This window comes from Acinonyx jubatus, chromosome B1, assembly GCF_027475565.1.
Source record: "Acinonyx jubatus isolate Ajub_Pintada_27869175 chromosome B1, VMU_Ajub_asm_v1.0, whole genome shotgun sequence".
Classification (NCBI taxonomy): Eukaryota; Metazoa; Chordata; class Mammalia; order Carnivora; family Felidae; genus Acinonyx; species Acinonyx jubatus.
Window position 1 is genome coordinate 69,593,959 of NC_069382.1, and position 22,631 is coordinate 69,616,589.

At 36.0% G+C, this 22,631-nt stretch overlaps 1 pseudogene; it reads left to right on the forward strand.

Annotated features, from left to right (window-relative positions):
- The first annotated feature begins 11,842 nt into the window (after positions 1 to 11,842).
- Positions 11,843 to 13,587, forward strand: LOC128314226 (60S ribosomal protein L23a-like; annotated as a pseudogene).
- The last annotated feature ends 9,044 nt before the right edge of the window (positions 13,588 to 22,631 follow it).

Genomic DNA, 22,631 nt, shown 5'->3' on the forward strand with positions numbered 1-22,631 from the left:
TTGTGACAGACTAATCTTATGTACAGTATTATGAAGAGACACTGAAGAACGAATTAATTTCAACCTCACTTTTCTGGTTAACATCAAAACTTCAACACAAATCATAAATTTGTTCATTTCCACAGTCCACAGATTTGTCTTCTGAAAATTTTTCAGAAATCTCAAAATGATAATAAACAATGTTTGGCTTCAATATAATCAAGCACATAAAACAAACCCAAGGCCATGAAGATAGACCACTCACATTATCATAAACAGGAAGTATTTCTTTCCGTCACAAAAATATTTTTGTTTCCCAAAGTTGACTAACATATTTTCTTCCCTTGAAAATACCATGGCTTCATTTAAAAACATTTGACAGAAACACTTATTTTCCTAAGATGCTGAATCCCTTTAATTGATTTATATTCCTGATCTCTATTGTTAAGTGAGCATCCTTTGTGACATATCTGGTATATGGATGGACTAAAGACGACCCTTTATGTAGTGTTCTATATTGTTTGCTTCTTCACAGCAGGCTGGGAGCCATTGGCTCAAAGTTCCTTAGCATCAAACTCAAAATTTTACACATCCAGTTGGTTTAAATATGGCCCAAATACAGAGATTTTAAGTCATTTAGAGCCTGTCTGTTCCACCTCAAGAAACTATATCAAACATTTGCTAGCCATTGGGAAGGTAAACCTGAGCTATAAAAGGCCCCATTGCCTTTGGAGCTCTCTGACCCACAGTTGCCCCATCTTGTACAGCAGTGACTTGATAATTATGCGCATTATAAAATGTTCACCACGATAAGTGCAGTTACCATCTGTCATCATATAAAGTTATTACATTATTATTGACTATATTCCCTTTACTGTGCCCTTCATCCTTGTGTCTTATTTATTTTATAATAGGAACTTTATACCTCTTACTCCTCTTTACCTATTTCACCTGTTACCCCCCGCCACCTCCCCTCTAGCAAGCACCATTTTGTACTCTGTGAGTCTGTTTTTGCTTTTGCTTGCTTATTTGTTTGTTCATTTCTTTTTTTAGATACTAAATATAAGTGAAATCATATGGTATTTATCTTTCTCTGTATGACTTATTTCACTTAGCATAATGCCCGGTAGGTGTATCTATTTGGTTGTGAATGGCAAAATTCCATTTTTTATGGCTGATTAATAGTCTATTATATATCAGAATATATTGCATATGGGTATATGTTATATATATATATATGTATATGTGTATATATAAATGTATATGTATATGTATAAGTATATGTATATGTATATATGTAACGCATACACATACCACATCTTTTTTATCCATTCATCTATCGATGAACACTTAGGTTGTTTCCATATCTTGGCTATTATAAATAATGCTGCAATAAAATAGGGGTGAAAAAATTTTTAATTAGCATTTTTATTTTCTTCAGGGAAATACTCAGAAATGGAATTGTTGGGTCATATGGCATTTCTATTTGTAATTATTTGAGGAATTTTCATACTATTTTCCATAGTGATTTCACCGATTTGTATTCCTACCAACAGTGCACAAATTTCCTTTCTGCCACATCCCCGCTAACACTTGTCATTTCTTGTCTTTTTGATTCTAGCCATTCCCTGATGATTAGTGATGTTGAGCATCTTTTAACATGTCTGTTGTTCATCTGTATGTCTTATTTGGAACAATGTCTATTCAAGTTCTCTGCCCAGATTATGTGATTATTATCTGAATCAGATTATTTGGAGTTTTTGGTGCTGAGTTTGAGTTTTTTATATATTTTGGTTATTAGTCTTTTATTGGATTTATCATTTGCAAATATTTTTTGCCCAATAAGTAGGTTGCCTTTTCATTTTGTTAATGGTTTTCTTCACTGTGCAAAGTTTTTCGGTTTGATGTAGTCCCAGTAGTTGATCTTGCTTTTGTTTTCTTTACCTACTGAGACATATCTTGAAAAATATTGCCCAGTCTTTCCAACATCATTTCTTGAAAAGGCTGTCTTTTCCCCCATTGTATATTCTTGCCTTTTTCTTTCCCTTCTGAGTAGTAACCTTCAGAAGGTCTCATGCTATGAGGGACATCTCCCATAAGCAAACCTGTCCAAGTATGGCCCAAATAGAGCTTGTTGTATCCTAGTGCCACATTATGGTCATATATTTTTCCTTCATTGGATGAGGAACCTCTTGAACTCACTAAATACTTTCAGACAAACAAAAAAATCAACAACTAAAATGCTGAACATAAATTGAAATTCTGAGGCCCTATATGATCAGTTTGATTATTTATATTTAAACATTTTTCTGTTTGTCCTTCTGGTATGATCTGGAAAAGATAAATGGTCAGATAGACCCCAGTGATCTGAAAGAATACAGACATAGCTTATGTTATTTCAGTTTTCCTTATTGCACCTCACAGATGCTGCATTTTCTACAAATGGAAGGTTTGTGGCAACCCCTGTGGAGCAAGTCTAGCACTGCCATTTTTCTAACAGCATTTACTCACCTTTTATCTCCGCGTCACATTTTGGTAATTCTATATTTGAAACTTTTTCATTATTAGAATATTTGTTATGGTGATCTGTGATCAGTGAGAGTTGGTGTCACTAATGCAATTGTTTGGCGGCACCATGAAAGCACCCACATGAGATGGCAAAGTGTTCTGACTGCTCAGCTGACTGGCTGTTCCACCATCTCTCTCTTTGTCCTTAGGCCTCACCCTTCCCTGAGATAAAACAATGTTTAAATTAGGCAAATTAACAACCCTACACTGTCTTTTCAGTGTTTGAGTGAAAGGAAGAGCCACAGGTCTCTCACTTCTAATCAAAAGCTAAAAATGATTAAGCTAAGTGCGGAAGGCATGAAAGCCAAGATAGGCCATAGGGTAGGCCTCTTGCATCAAATAGCCAAGCTGTGAATGCAAAGGAGAAGTTCTTAAAGGAAATGAAAAGTGCTACGGCACTGAACTCACAAATGAGAAGAAAAATGAAACAGCCTTATTGCTGATATGGAGAAAGTTTGAGTGGTTTGAATAGAAGATTAAACCAGCCACAACATTCCCTTAAGCAAAATCCTAATCCAGAGCATGGCCCTAATTCTCTCCATTTCTATGAAGGCTGAGATAAGAAGCTGCAGAAGAAAAGTTTGAAGCTAGGAAAGGTTGGCTCATGAGGTTTAAGGAAAGAAGCTGTCTCCATCACATCAAAGTTCAAGATGAAGCAGCAAGTGCTGATGGAGAAGCTGCAGCAAGTTCTCCAGAAGGTCCAGCTGAGATAATTCATGAAGGTGGCTACACCAACCAACAGATTTCCAGTGTAGATGAAACAGCCTTCTACAGGAAGAAGATATTATCTAGGACTTTCATAGCTAGAGAGGAGACATCAATGCTTGGGTCCCAAACTTCAAAGGACCAGCTGATTTTATTGTTACAGGCTAATACAGCTGGTAACTTTAAGTTGCAGCCAATGCACATTGGCCATTCTGAAAATGCTAGGGCCTTTATGAATCTACTCTACCTGCACTGAATCAATGGAACAACATTTATTTACAATAGGATTTACTGAATTTTAAGCCCACTGTTGCAATCTACTGCTCAGGAGAGAAGATTCCATTCAAAATATGACTGATCATTGGCACTGGTCACCCAAGAGCTGTGGTGAAGATGTACAATGAAATCAATGTGTCTTCATGCCTGCTAACACAACATCCACCCTGTGGTCCAGTAGATCAAGGCGTAATTTTGAGTTTTGGGTATTATTATTTAAGAAATACATTTTGTAATGCTGTACAGGCCACAGGTAGTGATCCCTTTGATTAACAAATAAATTGACAAAATAAATTGAAAAGCTTCTGGAAAGGATTCACCATGAGATGCCATTAAAAACATCTGTGACTCATGGGAAGAGGTGAAATATCAACATTAGCAGAAGTTTGCAAGAAGTTGATTCCCAAACTCACGGATGACTTTGAAGGGTTCAAGACTTCAGTATAGGAAGCAACTGCAGCTGCGGTGGAAATAAGAAGAGAAACTAGAAGTGGAGCCTGAACATGTGACTGAATTGCTGCAATCTCATGATAAAACTTAAACAGATGAGGAGTTGCTTCTCATGAATGAGTAAAGAAAGTGATTTCTTGGGAAAGAATATGCTCCTGGTAATTGTTGAAATGATAACAAAGGATTTAGAATGTCACATAAACTTAGTTGATAAAGCATGGGCAGGTTTTGAGAGGACCGACTTCAATTTTGAAGGAAGTTCTACTGTGGGTTAAATGCTATCAAACATCATTACATGCTGCAGAGAAATTGTTCATGAAAGAAAGAGTCAATAGATATGGCAAAATTCATTGTTGTCTTATTTTAAGAAATTGCTGCAGGGGTGCCTGGGTGGCTCAGTCGGTTAAGCGTCTGACTCCTGATTTCAGGTCAGGTCATGATCTTATGGTTCCTGAGATCAAACACTACATTGGGTTCCGTGCTTATGGTGCAGAGCCTGCTTGGGATTCTCTCTCTCTCACACTCTCTCTGCTCCTTCCCCTCTCAATATCTCTTTCTGAAAATAAATAAATAAACTTAAAAAAAATTGCTACAGTCACCTCAGCCTTTAGTAACTACCACCTATCAACATTGAGGCAAGACCCTCCACAAGCAAAAAGATTACAATTTGCTGAAAGCTGAGATGATGGTTAACATTTTTTAGCAATAATTTTTAGACAGAAAGTGGTTTTTTAGACATAATGCTATTACACACTTAATAGACTGCAGTATAGTGTAAACATACTTTCATATGCACTGGGAAACTAAAAATCTCAAGTGACCCTCTTTATTGTGACATTCACTTTATTGTGGTGATCTGGAAATGAACCCACAATATCTCTGAAGGTATGCCTGTATACTAATACATATCTTTTTCCTCCATGGGCCCTGCTTTTTTTTTCCCTAACCAACTTTCCCACACAGTTTTGAAGAAAAAGGCAAACATTTATTTTTCTCCATATAATTCTTCCCCATTGACTTTCAATAATATTGCAGGAAATATTATGTACTTGAATGACAGGCTGAAGTAAAACATTCATGTGCATTATTTTGCATTTTTTACTATAGCTAAAGCATTTCAGGGACTCCTGGGTGGCTCAGTCAGTTAAGGTCCACCTTCAGCTCAGGTCCTGATCTCACGGTTTGTGGGTTCTAGCCCCACATAGGTTTCTGTGCTGACAGCTCAGAGCCTGGAGCCTGTTTCAGATTCTGCGTCTCCCTCTCTATTTGCTCCTCCCCTGTTTGCATTCTGTCTCTTTCTGTCCAAAATAAATAAGTATTAAATTTAAAGCATTTCATACAGAATTTCACTTTTTGTTCCAGAACACAATTTTAGAACATTTTTTTTACAGTGATAAAAGCATATAACATAAAACTGACTGTCTTAGGGGTTCCCAGGTGGCTCAGTTAGTTAAGCATCCAATTCTTGCTTTCAGCTCAAGTCATGATCTCATGGTTTGGGATTGTGAGATTGAGCCCTGTGTCAGGCTCTGAGCTGACAGTACAGAGCCTGTTGGGAGTCTCTCCCTCCCTCTCTCTCTGTGTCTCTCTTTCTCTCTCTCAAAATAAATAAATAAACACTTAAAAAAACTAACCATCTTAACCGTTTTTTAAGATAACAGTACAATAGTGTTAACTATATGCATGTTGATGGGCAGGCTATCTCTGGACTTTTTTCATCTTTCAAAACAGAAACTGTACACTCACAAACAAAATCTCCAAGTCTTTTATTCAAGTCTTATTCAAGTCTTTTGTTATGTCTTAATTGGGTTACTTGTTTTATTGCTATTGATTTGTAGGAGTTCTGTATATATTCTGACTATTAACCCCTTATCAGATATATCATTTGCAAATATTTCCTCCCATGCTGTAGGTTATCTTTTCACTCTGTTGCAAGTTTCCTTGGGGCTCCTTGGTGGCTCAGTTGGTTAAGCGTCTGACTCGGCTCAGGTATCAATCTCCCGGTTCATGGGATAGGGCCACGCATCAGGCTATGTGCTGACAGCTCAGAGCCTGGAGATTGCTTCAGATTCTGTGTCTCCCCCTCTCTCTGCCCCTCCCCTCTCTCATGCACTCTCTCTATCTTTCTAAAAATAAATAAACATTAAAACATTTAAAAGTAAGTTTCCTTTACTGTGCAGAAGCATTTTAGTTTGATGGAGTCCCATTTGCCTATTTTTGCTTTCATTGCTTGTGCATTTGGTATCATATTCAAGAAAGTATTGACAAATCTAATGTAGTGAAGATTTTCTCCTACGTCTTCTAGGAGTTTTGTAATTTGAGGTCTTAATGTTTAGGTCTTTAATCCATTTTGACTTATTTTTTGTGTGTGTATAGTGTAATGTAAAGGTCCAGCTTCAATGCTTTTACATGTGGGTATCCAGTTTTCCCAGCACCATTTATTGAAGGCTGTCCTTTTCTCCATTATGTAGGCTTGGCACACTTGTGAAAGTCAGTTGACCAGATGTCTAAGGGTTTATTTCTGGGCTTTCTATTCTGTTTCATTGGTCTATATGCTTGACTTTATGCCAGTAGCATATTGTTTTTATTACTGTGGCTTTATAATATGTTTTAAAATCAGGGAGCATGAGGCCTCCAACTTTTTCTTTCACAAGAAGACCATAAGTCTTTTATGATCCCATGTGAATTTTGGAATGTTTCTTCTGTTTGTTCAAAAAATGCTGTAGGGATTTTGAGAAGGCTTGCATTGTATCAATAGCTTGCTTTGAGTATTATGGGCACTTTTAACACTAAGTATTCCTGTCCATGAACACAGGATGCTTTTTCCTTTATTTGTATCGTCAATATCTTTCAGCAATGTTTTATAGTACTCAGTGCACAAGCGTTTCACCTTCTTGGTTAAGTTTATTCTTAAGTATTCTATCCTTTTTGATGTTATTGTAAATGGGAATGTTTTCTTAATTTCCTTTTCAGGTTGTTCATTGTTAATGTGCAGAAACACAATTGATCTTTGGGTGTCAATTTTTGTATTCTATAACTCTGATGAACTTGCTTTTTAGACCTAAGTTTTTTGTGGAATCTTCAGGGTTTTCTACATATAAAATTATGTTATCTGTCGAGATAACTTTACTTCTTTCTAATTTGGATGTCTTCTACTTCATTTCTTGTCTAATTGGTCAAGCTAGGACTTCCAGTGCAAGCTCAGAACTCTTTTTTTAACAAGTTTAGAACTTTTAAGAGCAGATAATGTTCTTTTTTTATAGTGTGATGATACCACTCTTACCTGCTAGTGGGTGTGAGCTTTGAGTTACTTTTCCACTTTAAGGGATTCATAGTCACTGATCAGTGACAAACTAACCAAGTCCCTTTGAGACTAATGATAATAATATTATTAATTCACTGTTTTTATTTTATAGATTGACACTTCTTACATAATTTCATTTTTCTCAGTGACCTGACTTTTCAAAATTGGGGTATTACTGTTTGTGTTTCTGTAACTGACTAAAACTAATTGTACCAACGCAATTAATAAGACTTCTGCTACTGTTAAAAATGGACAATAAAATGTAAAATAGAAATATTACTTATCATATGCAATTATAAGAACAAAAAGCTTGAAATTCACTGTAATTTTTTCTTGAGAAATTTTTATAAGCAAAGTCCTTGAATATCCCACAGCCCTCATGTTCAATATGCAACTATCATATACTAATTAATCTCAGAATAACTTTGTTTGAGTGATAGAGAGACCTTGTTAGACAGGCCAGCAAAGAGAAATATAGCTTTTGTTACTGGAATTTTTTTTTTTTTTTTTTTTTACTTTTTCATCGTAGTTCATCAGATTTGACTTGACATGAAATGAAATTCCTTGCAGGTTTGGATTTTTGTCTCTCTCCTCCATATACACCTGTCCATTTAAGATGATTTAAAAATTGCTGATGTGCAGTAATTTATTTGACATTGGCCAGAGAAACATTTTTCTGGGTAAGTCCCCTGAGGCAAGGGAAATAAAAGCAAAATAAACAACTGGGACCAAAACAAAATAAAAAGCTTTTGCGAAGCAAAAGAAATCACCAACAAAACAAAAAGGCAACCTACTGATTGGAAGAAGATATTTGCAAATGATACATCCAATAAAGTCTTAATATTCAAAATATATACAGAACTTATACAACTCGATACAAAAACCTTAAATAATCTGACTAAAAAATGGACAGAGGACCTGAATAGACATTTTTCCAAAGAAGACATACAGATGGTCAATAGACACATGAAAAGATGTTCAACACCATTAATCATCAGGGAAATTAAAATTAAAACCACAATGAGATATCACTCTACACCTATCAGAATGGCTAAAATAGGGGTGGCTGGGTGGCTCAGTTGATTAAGCATCCGACTTCAGCTCAGGTCACGATCTCACTGTCCATGAGTTCGAGCCCCGCGTCGGGCTCTGTGCTGACTGCTCAGAGCCTGGAGCCTGTTTCAGATTCTGTGTCTCCCTCTCTCTCTGACCCTCCCCCATTCATGCTCTGTCTCTCTCTGTCTCAAAAATAAATAAACATTAAAAAAAATTTTTAAAAAATGGCTAAAATAAAAAAAAAAAACCCAAGACATAACAATGTTATTCTGTAGAGAAAGAATGTAGAGAAAAATGAAGCCTTGTATTCTCTTGGTGGGAATGCAAATCGGTGTAGTCATTGTGGAAAACAGTATGGAGATTCCTCAAAAAAATTAAAAATAGGGGCTTCTGGGTGGCTTAGTTGGTTAAGTGTCCAACTTTGGCTCAGGTCATGATCTCATCGTTCATGAGATTGGGACCCATATCAGGTTCTGTGCTGACAGCCCAGAGCCTGGAGCCTGCTTCGGATTCTGTGTCTCCCTCTCTCTCTGCCCCTCCCCTGCTCATTCACTGTCTCTCTCAGTCTCTCAAAAATAAATAAACATTAATTTTTTTAATTAAAAAATTAATTCCATGATTCAGTAATTCCACTATTGGATATTTGCACAAAGAAAATGAAAGCACTGTTTCTAAAAGATAAATGCAGTCCTATGCTTACTGAAACATTATTGCAATAGTCACTATATGGAAGCAACCAAAGTGTACATTACCTACTTAAGATGAATGGAAGAGAAGAAGTGGTATACAATGGAATATTACTCAGCCATAAAAAAGAATGAAATTTGGCCGTTTGTAACAACAAGGGTGGGGTAGATGGTATAATGATAAGTGAAATAAATCAGACAGAGGCATAAAAATACCATATATCTTACTAATATGTGGATGCCATGTATCCACTAATATGTGGAATATATCTTACTAACATGTGGAAACAAACCAAATAAAAAAGGAGACAAACAACAACCAAAAACAACCACAAAAATAGACTCTTAAATACAGACAACAAATTGGTGATGGCCAGAGGGGAAGTAAGTGGGGTGAAATAGATAAGGGGGATTAAAATATAAAACTTCCAGTTATAAAATCAGGCATAAAGATGAAAAGTAGAACAGAGAGAATATAGTCAATAAGATTATAATGATGTTGTTTTGTGACAAATGGTGACTACCTTTATCGTGATGAGCACTGAGTAATGTATAGTTAATTGAATCATTATGTTGTACACCTGAAACTAATATAGCATTGCATATTAATTATACTTCACTTAAAAAAATAAATAAAAAATGAAAATGCCTAATTTGTACATAATACCATATGAGCTAAATTAACTCATCCCTTTTTAGGTAAATCTCTTTTTAGTAAATATATTGAAATGTCTCATTTTCAATCATTTTTGCAGTTACTGCTGCTGCTATTGATTTATTTTTTTCAAACAAAATTGGTTGAAGATTTCTTGGATGGAGAAAATTGTGCTGAGTACTGAGATAAAAAAAAATGTGAATGCAAAGACCTCATAACCAAATCTGGTAACAGAACATCAACCTTGAGTTAAATACATTGTCAAAACACATATAATAAGAGGCTTGATGTCTTAATTTTCTCTCGCTGTCTTTCAGTTCACAGAGCCTCTTTCCGCTCTATGAAATGCTCTTTGCCATCATTCATCATTATATTTACTACAACTCATCCTTTGAATTTCTGCTCAGATGAAATTTCCATTAGGCAGCTTTTATCCCTCTTTCCAAAGTAAAGGGAGAGTACTCCTACAGCGACTTGTTGTTACATATCATAGCACTACTCAAATTAGTTTTATTGTGTGTTTGTCTTGCCACTAGACTAAATTTTTTTAATGTGGCTCATAACGTTTCTTTGTGTATCCTCAGCCTAGCCCGACCATAGAAAGTGCTTAAGGATGGTTAAGTGCGCCCGTGGAACAAGAAGCCTGACAGCGTTATGGGAACACACAAAAACAGTTAATTATTCTGTTGGAGGTGGCATGGAGATTAGTCAGGACAGCTTCCTGGTAGTGATGACATTTGAGCCAGACCTTTTAGAGAAGGAAGTAGAAGGAAAAGGGTATGTCTGGAAAAAAATAACTTTTGGATCAGTTACACGGATTAGAAATTACAGAGTTCTAGAAATCTGTCTACACTGTTTTAAATAACGGCGTTCTTTTACTCTGTCTTCTCTTTAAAATCTTTCTTGTAGTCTTTGGATGTATTTACATACTGTGTTTTTATAATCCACTATATAATTTGACTCAAAATACTTCTCTCTTTTCTCTTCTACTCACTGTATGATTTTCAGTGAAAGGGAATTTGTAATACACTGGACAAAATAATTTACTGCCATTTAAAATGACCTAGAAAATGGTTCCTAGCTAGAGATAGATACTAGGAGAATCTCACTGTGGAACTCTTGGCATCGTCAGTTACTGAGCCTGAATGCTGGGGTCCTCTCCATGTTCCTCCACACTGGGCTGTCATTGGCATAGATTTTTAACTTGCTACTTCAAAGAAAAACTATTTAGATTTAGATTGTACAGTGCTCTAGAAGCTCACGTATATATGGCATTCTTACCATCAAGAGCTACAACTGTAACTCCCCCCACCTCCCACCCACCACCCTCCTTAAGTGCAACAGGTGTCATTCCAGGAGAAAAGGTCTCATAACAGATCTGTGCGTGGGAATTTAATCAGATATGTCTGCAAAGTGGAAGGAGCTTTGATGTCCTCAATATAATTACAGTGGTGATGGGCTCCAAGCACTATCCTTGTCACATTAATCCAGAATTTTTCCTAGTAGATTTTTGAATGGAAACATGATCATAAGTGGGGCTGCTGTGATTTGCATGTATGCCTATTGGACAGGAGATATGAGGGAGTTGGGAGGAGGGTGAGTGAAAGGACAACTAAGTCAGAAAAATATTGAAATATACAAATGTCAGGAAATTTTGGTTCCTCAGTGCCAAAGGGAGGGGCTGTCCCTGACCTCATGAGACTGGAGCCCTTTCATTCTCTGTATTCTTTTCCTTCTTTTATTTTACTAGACTACACTGTGACTTTTAATTTATTCATATCTTATGAGGAATTAATGGGTTTATCATTGAACTTAATATAATAATCCATCTGACATATTATTGGTATATTTAATATTGGCCAGGATGAGAACAGGAAAAAATATTTTCATCTGGAATTTTCAGATACATTAAAAAAAACTTAATGCTAAGGTAAATTGGCTTATAGCTTTTACATATTGAACAGGTTAATTTCCTCTTGCCATAATTTTTGCTACTGTGTATCACTTGGAAATTACTTGAGGGTTCTGCTTAATAGCTTTTTTTTCTTATAATTTCACTGGGGAGTACTTTTATTTGTTGGCAGTATGCTAACAGGATTACCTTACAGATTGTGTGAGATAATCAATGTGAAAAGAACTTTACAAATTGTAACTTTCAGGAAGATGGCACCAAAAACGAAGAAGGAAGCCCCTGCCCCTCCCAAAGCCGAAGTCAAAGCAAAGGCTTTGAAGGCCAAAAAAGCAGTGCTGAAAGGCATCCACAGTCATAAAAAAAAAAAAAAAAAAAAAAAAAGATCTACATTCTGATGACCCAAGACACTGCGTCTCCTAAGGTAGCCCAAATATCCTCAAAAGAGCACGCCCAGGAGAAACAAGCTTTACCCCTATGCCATCATAGTGAAACAATTTTTTATCCTTTTATATCACAAGCTTGGCATGTCTTATTAGCATCTTCCTACACGTAGCTAAGAGAAGAAACAGACTGCTATAAGAATGTATTTGAATGTACAGGCGCCTGGGTGGCTCTGTCGGCTAAGCGTCCGACTTCAGCTCAGGTCATGATCTCTCAGTTCATGAGTTTGAGCCCCAGATCGGGCTCTGCTGACAGCACGGAGCCTGGAGCCTGCTTTGGGTTCTGTGTCTCCCTCTCTCTCTGCCCCTCCCCTGATTGTGCTCTGTCTCTCTCTCTCTCAAAAATAAATAAAAATTAAAAAAAAGAATGTATTTGAATGTGTTTGTGTCTGATATTATCTTATTGTACATAAAGAAATTAAGATATTTATTACACCTTATATATAATTTATTCAGTGGAAGTCAGTGAAAAGTCTTCTGAGAAAACAAGGAGCCGTTAAAATGCCAGGATAGGAGCAGTGGTGTGATAGCGCCTTAGACTGGTGTGAGACCATGGCTTTGAGTCCTGAGTCTACTATTTATTAGCTTCATGACCTTGAGTATATGAGCTACATCATCATTTGATTTGCATGTGTTTGGAATAGAACAGTGCAAGCTTACTTCTTCACATTGATATAAGGATCTGAGGATGCTTTTGGTACCTTTTTTTTTTTTTTTTTTTTTTACATTTTTGTGTGTTCTGCCTTGTTTTCTTTAGAAAATCTTGTTTTGCTGTGTGATTCCCACCTATCTGATAGGAAGATTTACTGAGGACTCCAGAGGCAATCTGCACATGAAATATCAGTAAGGTTTATTATTTTCATGGTAGGTATCTCAGAGTGTTGGAGAAAGTGCCTTAAAAATGGCACTATTATTACTTTAATCCACGGAACTCCCCTTATACAGTCCTTATCTCCTTACACAACAGTATGGTAAAAGGTGTTTCAGAAAGTTGTTTATTTCACCACGAGATCTTGCCAAATATTTCTACATGTAAAAGGCTTTCTGTTATTTTCTTTTTTAAGTTTTTATTTATCTAAGTAATCTCTACACCCTACATGGGGGTTGAACTCACAACCCTGAGATCAAGAGTCACATGCTCCCCCGACTACTGAGTCAGCCATGAAGAAAATAGAAGACAACACACTCGTGTTTATTATGGTTGCCAAGGCCAACAGGCGCCAAATTAAACAGACTGTGAAGAAGCTCTATGACATTGATGTGGCCAAGGTCAACACTCTGAGGAGGCCTGATGGAGAAAAGAAGGCATATGTTCATCTGGTTCCTGACTATGATGCTTTAGATGTTGCCAATAAAATTGGGATCATCTAAACTGAGTCCCGCTGGCTAAATGTAAATATAAATTTTTTCACCATAAAAAAAAAAAAACGATTATAACGTTGGGGCACTCCAGTGGCTCAGTTGGTTAAATGACCCATTCTTGATTTCTGCTCAGGTCATGATCTCATGGTTTGTTAGATTGAGCCCTGAGTGGAGCTCTGCACTGACAGCATGGAGACTGCTTGGGATTCTCTCTCTTGAAAATGATTAATCAATTTTATTTTCCTTTTGCTTTCAGTCTCACCAAAAATCTCAGCTAACAAAGAAAGAGATAGGCTGTAAAATAATATTTAGTTGGACTTTTGATTGGAGTTGTATGTTACCTTGGGTTGAGGAGAATTGATGCATTTGAAACATCAACTTATCTTCGGGAACAAGATATGTGATTTTAATTATTCATGGCTCATTTTATATTCTGCACTAAACTTCAAGAGAGTGTTTGTTACATGCTGAATCCTTTCCCCCTGAAATTCACATGTTGAATCTTCAGCCCCCAGTGTGATGATACTTGGATATAGGACCTTTAAGGAGAAAATTAAGGTTAAATGAGGTCAGAAATGTGGGGCCCTAATCTAATAGAATTGGTATGCTTATAAGAAGAGGAAGTATTCTCTTTGTTCTTTTTCTCTCTCTTTGCATAGATGAGACATGGAAAGACCATATGAAGAAATAGGTGAACCACCTAGAAGCCGGGAAGAGAGTTCTTACCAGAAACGGATTCAGCTGGAACTTTGCTCTTGGGTCTCTAGCCTCCAGAATTATGAGAAAATAAATTTCTATTGTTTGAGTCACCCAGTCTATGTTTTATTTTGTTATGGCAAACCAAACAGACTACGGCAATGTTTTTAAATTGGTTGTATTGCTTACAAAATTCTGCTTCATTCTTGAAAATAATGATAATGCAAATAATGATAAATCTAAATTATTTTTTTTTTAATTTTTACTCTCCTTGTTTGAAGTTGGCTATTATCACTGCAGTTTATTAAACAATGATAGAAAATAGTGGTAATGTTTCTTCTCCTAGGAATACAGTAAGTATTATTTCATCAGTGAGCCTAATATTGTCTATAATGATTTGAAGTGTTCTTTATTATATTAGTGAAGTGATAATTATCCAATATGTATAAAAACCCTATTGTTTTGCCCATAATTTATAGCCTGATATATCAAGATCTCAAATTTAGACTCCTCTCCACCTTCAGACACACTTTAATAAAATTGGTTGTTGATATTTCCACTTGGATATCTTACAAATATTCCAAATTCACTATGTGTCGGGCATCTCAAAATCAGCATGTCTAGAACTTAATGTGTCCTCTCCCTCTTCCCACCCCCTACTTGTAGTCTATGACTTATCTCAGCCAAATGATTTACCTAGTAGCCCAGATCATCTGGACACCATATTTGATTCTTCTTTCTCCTTCAAACCCCATTATTTATATCCATGTCCCCTTGAATCTTTTCCCAGGCTTATCTGGAAGGGTGACATAGATAAGGAGTGATTAAAAGTAATCTGAAGAATGAGTAATTGTTCTCTGGGCATATTAGAAACATTAGGGGAGGAAAACCCAACAACAAGCATGGCTTTCTTACAAATCATCTGGTTCAAACATGAGTTTGTCTTTGAAGACAAGGTTGAGCACAGGAGACCTTGTCCAGTTCAGGATACACATGACTATTGTCTCAGTCCACATCACTGAGCCTCATCTACCTTCTGACTCGGTCTCTGCATTTTTCATTGCCAGCTGCCACCGCAACGCAGTGGTCCAGCAAGTCTGAAGGAAGGAGAGGCACAATGTCCATCAGTTACTTGTCTCAGCAAGGAATACCTTTCTTGCACCCTCCTCTGAGGCTTTGGTGATTTTCAAATGTGTTTCTATGTGCTTAACTAATACCTTCAGCTATAAGGTTGATATCCCTAGTAGGGCTCAACTTGGTTGGTCATCGTGAATCACCAAACATGTTGTGTCATCTACTTACTTTTCCCCTCTAGCCTTCTTATTTTCCCTCTTTCTATCAATTTTTGACAGTTACCACAAAAAGGTTTTTCTCTACAGCTCCTTCCATCTTTTCTTCCCTCCCTTCCTGCCACTGCCTTTATTCTGTTCCCTCTTTTTTCTCATATTCTGTTTTCTCCATGTCTTTATTTATTCTAGTAACTGAAAATTACAATCTAGTTAATAATTGTAATACTATCAATCATTTAATTTCATCCACAATGGAAGCAGCACACTTTGCAATGAAATTTGGACATTTACAAGAGCACACTTATTAGGTCTTAGCACTTAGCACACTTACCATAGCACTTACCTCTAACTGGAGAGAATCCACAAACAATGATGTGTGCTTTGACCTAAAAGATAACACCTTCATGCTTAGCTGTTGTTCATGGTCAGCTTTGTCTTTTATCCCTTGAATTTGATAAATTTTGGTGCACTTGGTAAGTAATCACCATCGTATTATCACTGTTTTCAAGCCTCTTACTCTCATTCCTTATTATATTTCCTGTCAGACAGTTAAATTTCTACTTCGGATCAGCATAGATACTCTTTGCTCATCATTTGTTACTTAGCTCTCTTGTCCTCTCTAGAAATCTCTAAACTCTTCATTTCTACCTAGTCCCCACATTGGTTTAGGTGCCCCTTTTCTGAATCCATGCAAATATATTTCTTAAAATGCATTATAATGACCAATTTATGTGTCTTTTTCCCAGCCTTCATCATGAGAAAACTGAGGGGCAGGGATATTATCTCACTCTTATATTGGTATTCTCAGCCCTTTGAATAAACCCTAGTATGTTATATTAATAATAGTTTACAACCATCCAGTACTAACTCGGGGCCGGCCCCTGTTACAATCACTTTATATACTGACCATTTCTCACAAAATCACCATGAGAAAAGTACTATTACTCAACAGTATTACAAATGACCCAGAAAACTTGTATAACCTTCCTAAAGTCACACAGCTTGTAAGCTGCAGAACCAGGATTTAAATCCTGGTGATCTGGATCCAGAGCCTATGCTCTTAACAACCACATTACATTATGTCAGTGTAGATGTGGGGCCCTTCTACTTGAGGGTACGCCTTCAGTGTTATTAGACTTGTGGCTAATAACCTACGGTAATGGTTACTTTTAGTACTATAGTAATATAGGTGAATTATTATGGGTTGAAATATTTTCGTGGAGGTGTGGAAATTCAGCCATCTTTTCTAATACTGCTTGCTGTTATGAAAAACTGTTGAATTTAACGCAAGTAATTTTTCTCATGGAGCTTATTTTATTCCTATGGCTCCCAAATCAGGAAACTGTAATGACACGAGTGTAATAATACATGTAATGTAAATAGAAATAAATTCTGTAGTTTGGAATAAGCTGATATACAAGGATGCAAGCTGCATAGCATTAAACATTCTCAAGGGATGGATATTTGTAGGTTAAGAAATTGGTAAAAGGAATATTTTTACCCAGGACCGATATTTAATAATAATAGCAAATAGAATTTATTGAGTGCTTACCAAATCCATTATTGTTCTAAGCACTTTAGAAATATTGTATCATTTAATTCACACAGTTGACCTGCCATGTTATAAATATCATTTTTCCTATTTTACATGTAAGGTAACTGAGGCTCAGGGGAGTTTAAGTAACTTTCCCAAAATCATTGAACAAAATGAAATAACTGTTAAAGGAATAAATCATTGGAGAGTTGACAGGCTAAAAAAAAACTCTAAATTTTTTAAATTTTTTTTTAAACTCTAAAATTTACCAATTTTTAGATTCCATCATGCATTGATAATTATTGCATTTGTGACTGTATGTGATCTTTTTGAATAGCTTCTCTATATTTGAAAAAATTGACACTTTCTATGAATGAAGCTTCCTCAATATAAAAGGCACACCCAATTTTTCATACCTCATTCCAGTTCTCCACCAATTTTGTCTATATGAGATTTGGATTCTGGAATAAGCAATGGAAGGAAAAATAACGTTCATGGTGCTTCCTTTTTTTGTTGGCATGGGGAGCTGCATATCTTGCAGATTCCAGGGGTGCCGCATATCTTGCAGATTCCAGGGGTGCCAGGGTGATTTCTAAGTCTAGCAATGATAATGGTCCTGGTGGTTGGAACGAAGTCCAGATCTCAGCATGAAGTATTCAGTGGCACCAGAGTCAGTCTCATCATCAGATCTGTCCCTGGCATGGTTTGGATGCTGCTCCTGAAAGCTAAACCTTAAGTCCATCCAGAGATGTCTGCATCCTTTCCTAAGATTCCGGAGTTTCCCACCGTGTTCTGAAAAGTCTTTGTCCTGTTTAAAGTGGTCAGAAAGGCTTCTATTGTTTCCAGCTGAAAATCTGCCTGCTACAGGCGCTTTAAAAAATAAACTCAGTCCCTCTGAGCTAAAAAGAATGTGTTAGTATTTTTACATGTTGGAGGTGTTTTTGTTTGTTTGTTTTCATGGATACAAGGATAAGATTTTTCTTAACATTTTAGATTAAACTACAGTTGTTTAAATCATTGCCATCCCATCCCACTGATGATTTTATCTTTCTTTCTTGGGAAAAATTCTGATCCATATTATCTATATTGTAGATGTAGATGCGCGTGCCTAGTGCAGGAACAATGTCTGTTGGTACTTGCTTCTAGTTCCAAATATATTTCCAAATGCATATTTATTTCTATATTTTTCTCATAAAAATGACTACACATTTCTTCCAATTCCATCGAGAATAATTGACATCACAGACTGAGACATTCCACGAGAAAGACTCTTATGATGGCACTTCATTGCAGAATAAGAAACCTTTTGAAAGAAATGTACTCCCACCAAATTGATGACAGAAGCAGATAGCAACTCATCTTCTCCAACCACTAAATTGGACCACTAGATAGGGCTCTCCATCATGAAAAAAATACTATGAAAATACTGAAATGAATTCAAATGTTAGGAGCTATTGCTAGAGATAGGTCTATGATCGACTGTTAGGGATAGAAAAAAGCCTGCAGGAAAGAAAATAATAATATCCATAAAGTTCTTTCTGAATTTTGGGGGGAAGACTTTTATAATGACAATGGGTTCCCTGGTAATTTTTCAGATAGTTTTATAAAAAAGTAAAATTATTTTTTCTAGGCAAAAATAAATAGGAAAGCGTAAGAAGTGAAACAATAACTATCATAATTTCGTTTGCTTTTGGAAAAATATGTACCTTTTATTATAAGAAGAATGCCTAATAAAATTTAATATTTACCACATTTTTTGTTTTATTTGGCAACATTTAGAACTAATGGGAATTTATCATTTTTAGTAGGTCCGTTGGAATGTCAGAAATAAAGTCTTGAGAGAGAACAAATATTTTGTAAAAATTATATCTACAAATGATTTTACAAATAAATATTGAAAGTAAGGTAGTGATGTGCCTAGGCTATCACTTATGTCTTAACCAGTAAGTAAAAGGAAATACTGTCACATGTATTTCTTACATATTATTGAAAAGATTCAAAAAAGCATGTTAGGAATTTCTCACCACATGAATTGCAAATAAGAATCCTGGAACGTATCTTTAAATATTTTTTGTGTGTTTGAAAAACATCATTTTAATCTCTTCTAGAAACAATACAGAGAAAACCATAAAATGTGTCCGTGACAATGAGATATATATATATATGTAATGCCAGGTAGTTTGCAAAATATTTGGAAACTATGTAAGGTGCCTTCATCTTTAAATCAATGAACTAGGACCCATTAGTGGAAGGACCCGATGGGTACCTGCAGCTTCATGACCCTTGCTTAGTGTCCTAAGGCTACCCTAAGTACCACAAACTAAGTGGCTTAAACAACAGAGATGTATTCTCTCATAGTTCTGGAGGCCAGAAATCCAAAATCAAGATGCCAGCAGGACCATGATCTCTATGAGACTCTCGGTGCAATTCTTCCTTGCCTATTATGAGCATCTGGTGGTGGCAATGGATCTTTGACCTCCCTTGACTTGTAGCTTTATCACTTCAATCTCTGCCTCTGTCATCACATTACACTTTCACTGTGTGTTTCTGTCCATGTATGATGTTTCCCTCTTCTTATAAAGACACCAATCATAGGGAATTAGGGTCCATCCCAATGGCCTCATCTTAATTTTATTACATCTGCAAAGATCCTATGTCCAAATAAGGTCACATTCACATGTACTAAGGGTTAAGACTTTCACATATCTTTTGGGGGTACACAGTTCAATCCAAAAAGAAACTTAGAGAAGCATGTCATAACATGCCATGACAGAGTGTCATGTCATAAAATTATGACATTGTTGGAATATTAGCATATTAGAGTCTGAAAAGACCTTATGCATTATCTGTCCTTATCTCCAGAATTGACAGAAATTCTGTGCCAGAGAGGGGAAATGACAAGACCTATACAACATGGTGAATTAATGCAGAATGAAACTCATGCTCATGTTTATGTTTATTTAATCAGCTAATCCCTACCTTACAATACAGGTATTATGATATTATTACACTTTGTAGTTTATTTAGGAGAAGGTAAGTGCATGCTAGTAGTAATTTAGAAATGCTCTCCTAAAAAGCAATGTTAAGTACATGCTTCATGTGCTAAGTGTTTATATGTATTTTTCTCAATTCTGACAATAACCTCCTAAGACAGTTTCACTCTCGTTTCAAGAATGAGGAAGTAGAAAGTGAAAATATATATATTTGCGTGACTTGCTTGAGGTTACACAGCTAGTAAATGACTAAACTGGCCCCATGTACCTGTTGCCAAAGTTCATGCTATTTTCAAAAACATTTGGGTAATTTCACGCTGTCAGCTTTAACTAAAGCCAATGAACTGATAATGGACAATTTCTTTTCTCAGCAATGTTGCTATTGGACGCCAGACAAATTTGTTAAACATTCTTGGAGTAGTTTCTGATTGCATCAATAAACAAAGAAGGTTGAAAGACACAATTTCTGAGATTTTTTTTTGTATAATTCTAAAAATATATTACACATAGTTCTCAAGGACATTTACTCAACCATAATATTCTATTTTCTAGCTGTGTTAAGTAGCAAAGTATTTTATTTTTCCTTTAAGTAGATTACTGGAAATTTTATAAAAACATTATCATACTCAGGAACTTCTTTAATGAGAGTAGTCAAAACTTTTTCTCACCTGTGTGTGTGTACATGCACACACACACACACACACACACAAAGGAATAAATAAGAAAAATAAATTCTTAATTGCTAAATTAAATCTATTATTAGCTTTCATGTTAATATTTATAAAGTTGAAATTATCTTAGAGGCTTATGAAATATTTTCTTTACTTTTTAATTGAATAGTTAATATTATTGGGTTTTCAGCCATGGATACAGGGCTTTATTAGATCCACTAGTAAATTTAGGTTGGTTTACATTGGTTCACTGAGCAAAGAAACTGTTTAATTATCTTTGAATTACTAAAACCCAGTGATGTTCTGAAACAAAAGTACTTGCTTAACAAATATTTGTTGAATGAATGAATAAATTAATGAAAAGAAGAAATCCCCTAAAGTAACAAGCTATATGTAGGTATAACTGAAAAAAAATAAATAAAAAAACAAAAACAAAAACAAAAAACAAAAAAAAACAAGACAAAGTGACACAAAACACTAATATTCTATTTTGGTTGCTAGTTATTTTCTTTCATTCATTCCCGGCACTGGATTACACAGGTGTATCTCATTTTATGGCACTATGCTTTGTTGTGTTTCACACATACTGGATTTTTTACAAATTAAAAGATTGTGGCAACCTCTGTTGAGCAAGTCTGTTGGTACCTTTTTTCCTTTTTTTTTTTTTGGTACTTTTTTTTCCAATGCATTTGCTAACCTCATGTTTTGTGTCACATTTTGGTAATGCTTACAGTATTTCAAATCTTTTCACTATTATTATATTTTTATTGTAATCTGCGATCTGTGATCATTGCTCTTACTAGTGTTAACTGTTTTAGGGCACCGTGAACCATGCCCATATAAGAGAGCAAACTTCATGAATAAATGCTGTGTGTGTTTGACTACTCCACTCACTGGCTATTCTCCAATCTCTAGCCCTCTCCTCAATCCTCTTTATTCCCTGAGACACAACAATATTAAAATTAGTCCAATTAATAAGCCTACAATGGCCACTAAGTATCCAGATGAAAGAGTCACACATGTTTCATTTTCAATCAAAATCTAGAAATGATTAAGCTTAGTGAGGAAGGCATGTTGAAAGCCAAGATGGGCCACAAGCTGGGCCTCTTGTGCCAAACAGCCAAGCTGTGAATGCAAAGGAAAAGTTCATGAATAAAGTGAAAAGTGCTATTCCAGGGAACACATACGAATGATAAGAAAAGCAAAACAGCCTCATTGCTGATACGGAGAAAGTTTGAGTGGTCTGAATAGAAGGCCAAACAACATCACATGAAGCCAAAGCCTAATCCAGAGCAAGGTGCTGTCTTCAATTCTATGAAGGCTGGGAGAGGTGAGGAGGCTACAGGAGAAAAGTTTGAAGCTTGCAGAGGTTGGTTCATGATGTTTAAGGAAAGAAGCCATTTCCACACTTCAAAGTACAAAGTGAAGCAGCAAGTGCTGCTCTAGAAGCTGCTGCAAGTTCTCCAGAAGGTCCAGCTAAGATCATTAAGAAGGTGACTGTGTGAAGCAACAGATTTCTAGTGTAGACAAAGGAACCTTTTACTGGAAGAAAATGCCATTAATGACTTTTATACTTAGACAGGAGAAGTCAATGCCTGGTTTCAACCTTCAAGGAACAGGTTGACTCATTTGTTAGGAGCTAATGGAGCTGGTGAGTTTAAGTTGAAGCGAATGCTCATTTACCATTTTAAAAATCCTAGGGCCCTTAAGAATTACACTATGTCTACTCTGCCTGTGCTCTATAAATGGAACAATAATTCATGGATGATAATATATCTGTTTACAATCTGGCTAGCTGATTATTTTAAGCCCACTTTTGAGAACTATTTCTCAAAAAAAAAAAAGATGTCTCAAAATATGACGGCACATTGACAGTGCACCTGTCAACTCCTGGTCATCCAAGAGTTTTGATGGAGATGGACAGTGAGACTGTTTTCATATCTGCTGACACAGCATCCACTCTGCAGCCCATGGATTAAGGAGTCATTCCAAGAGCTATTATTAAGAAATACAGTTTTTAAGGCTATAGCTTCCATAGAGAGTGATTCTTACGAT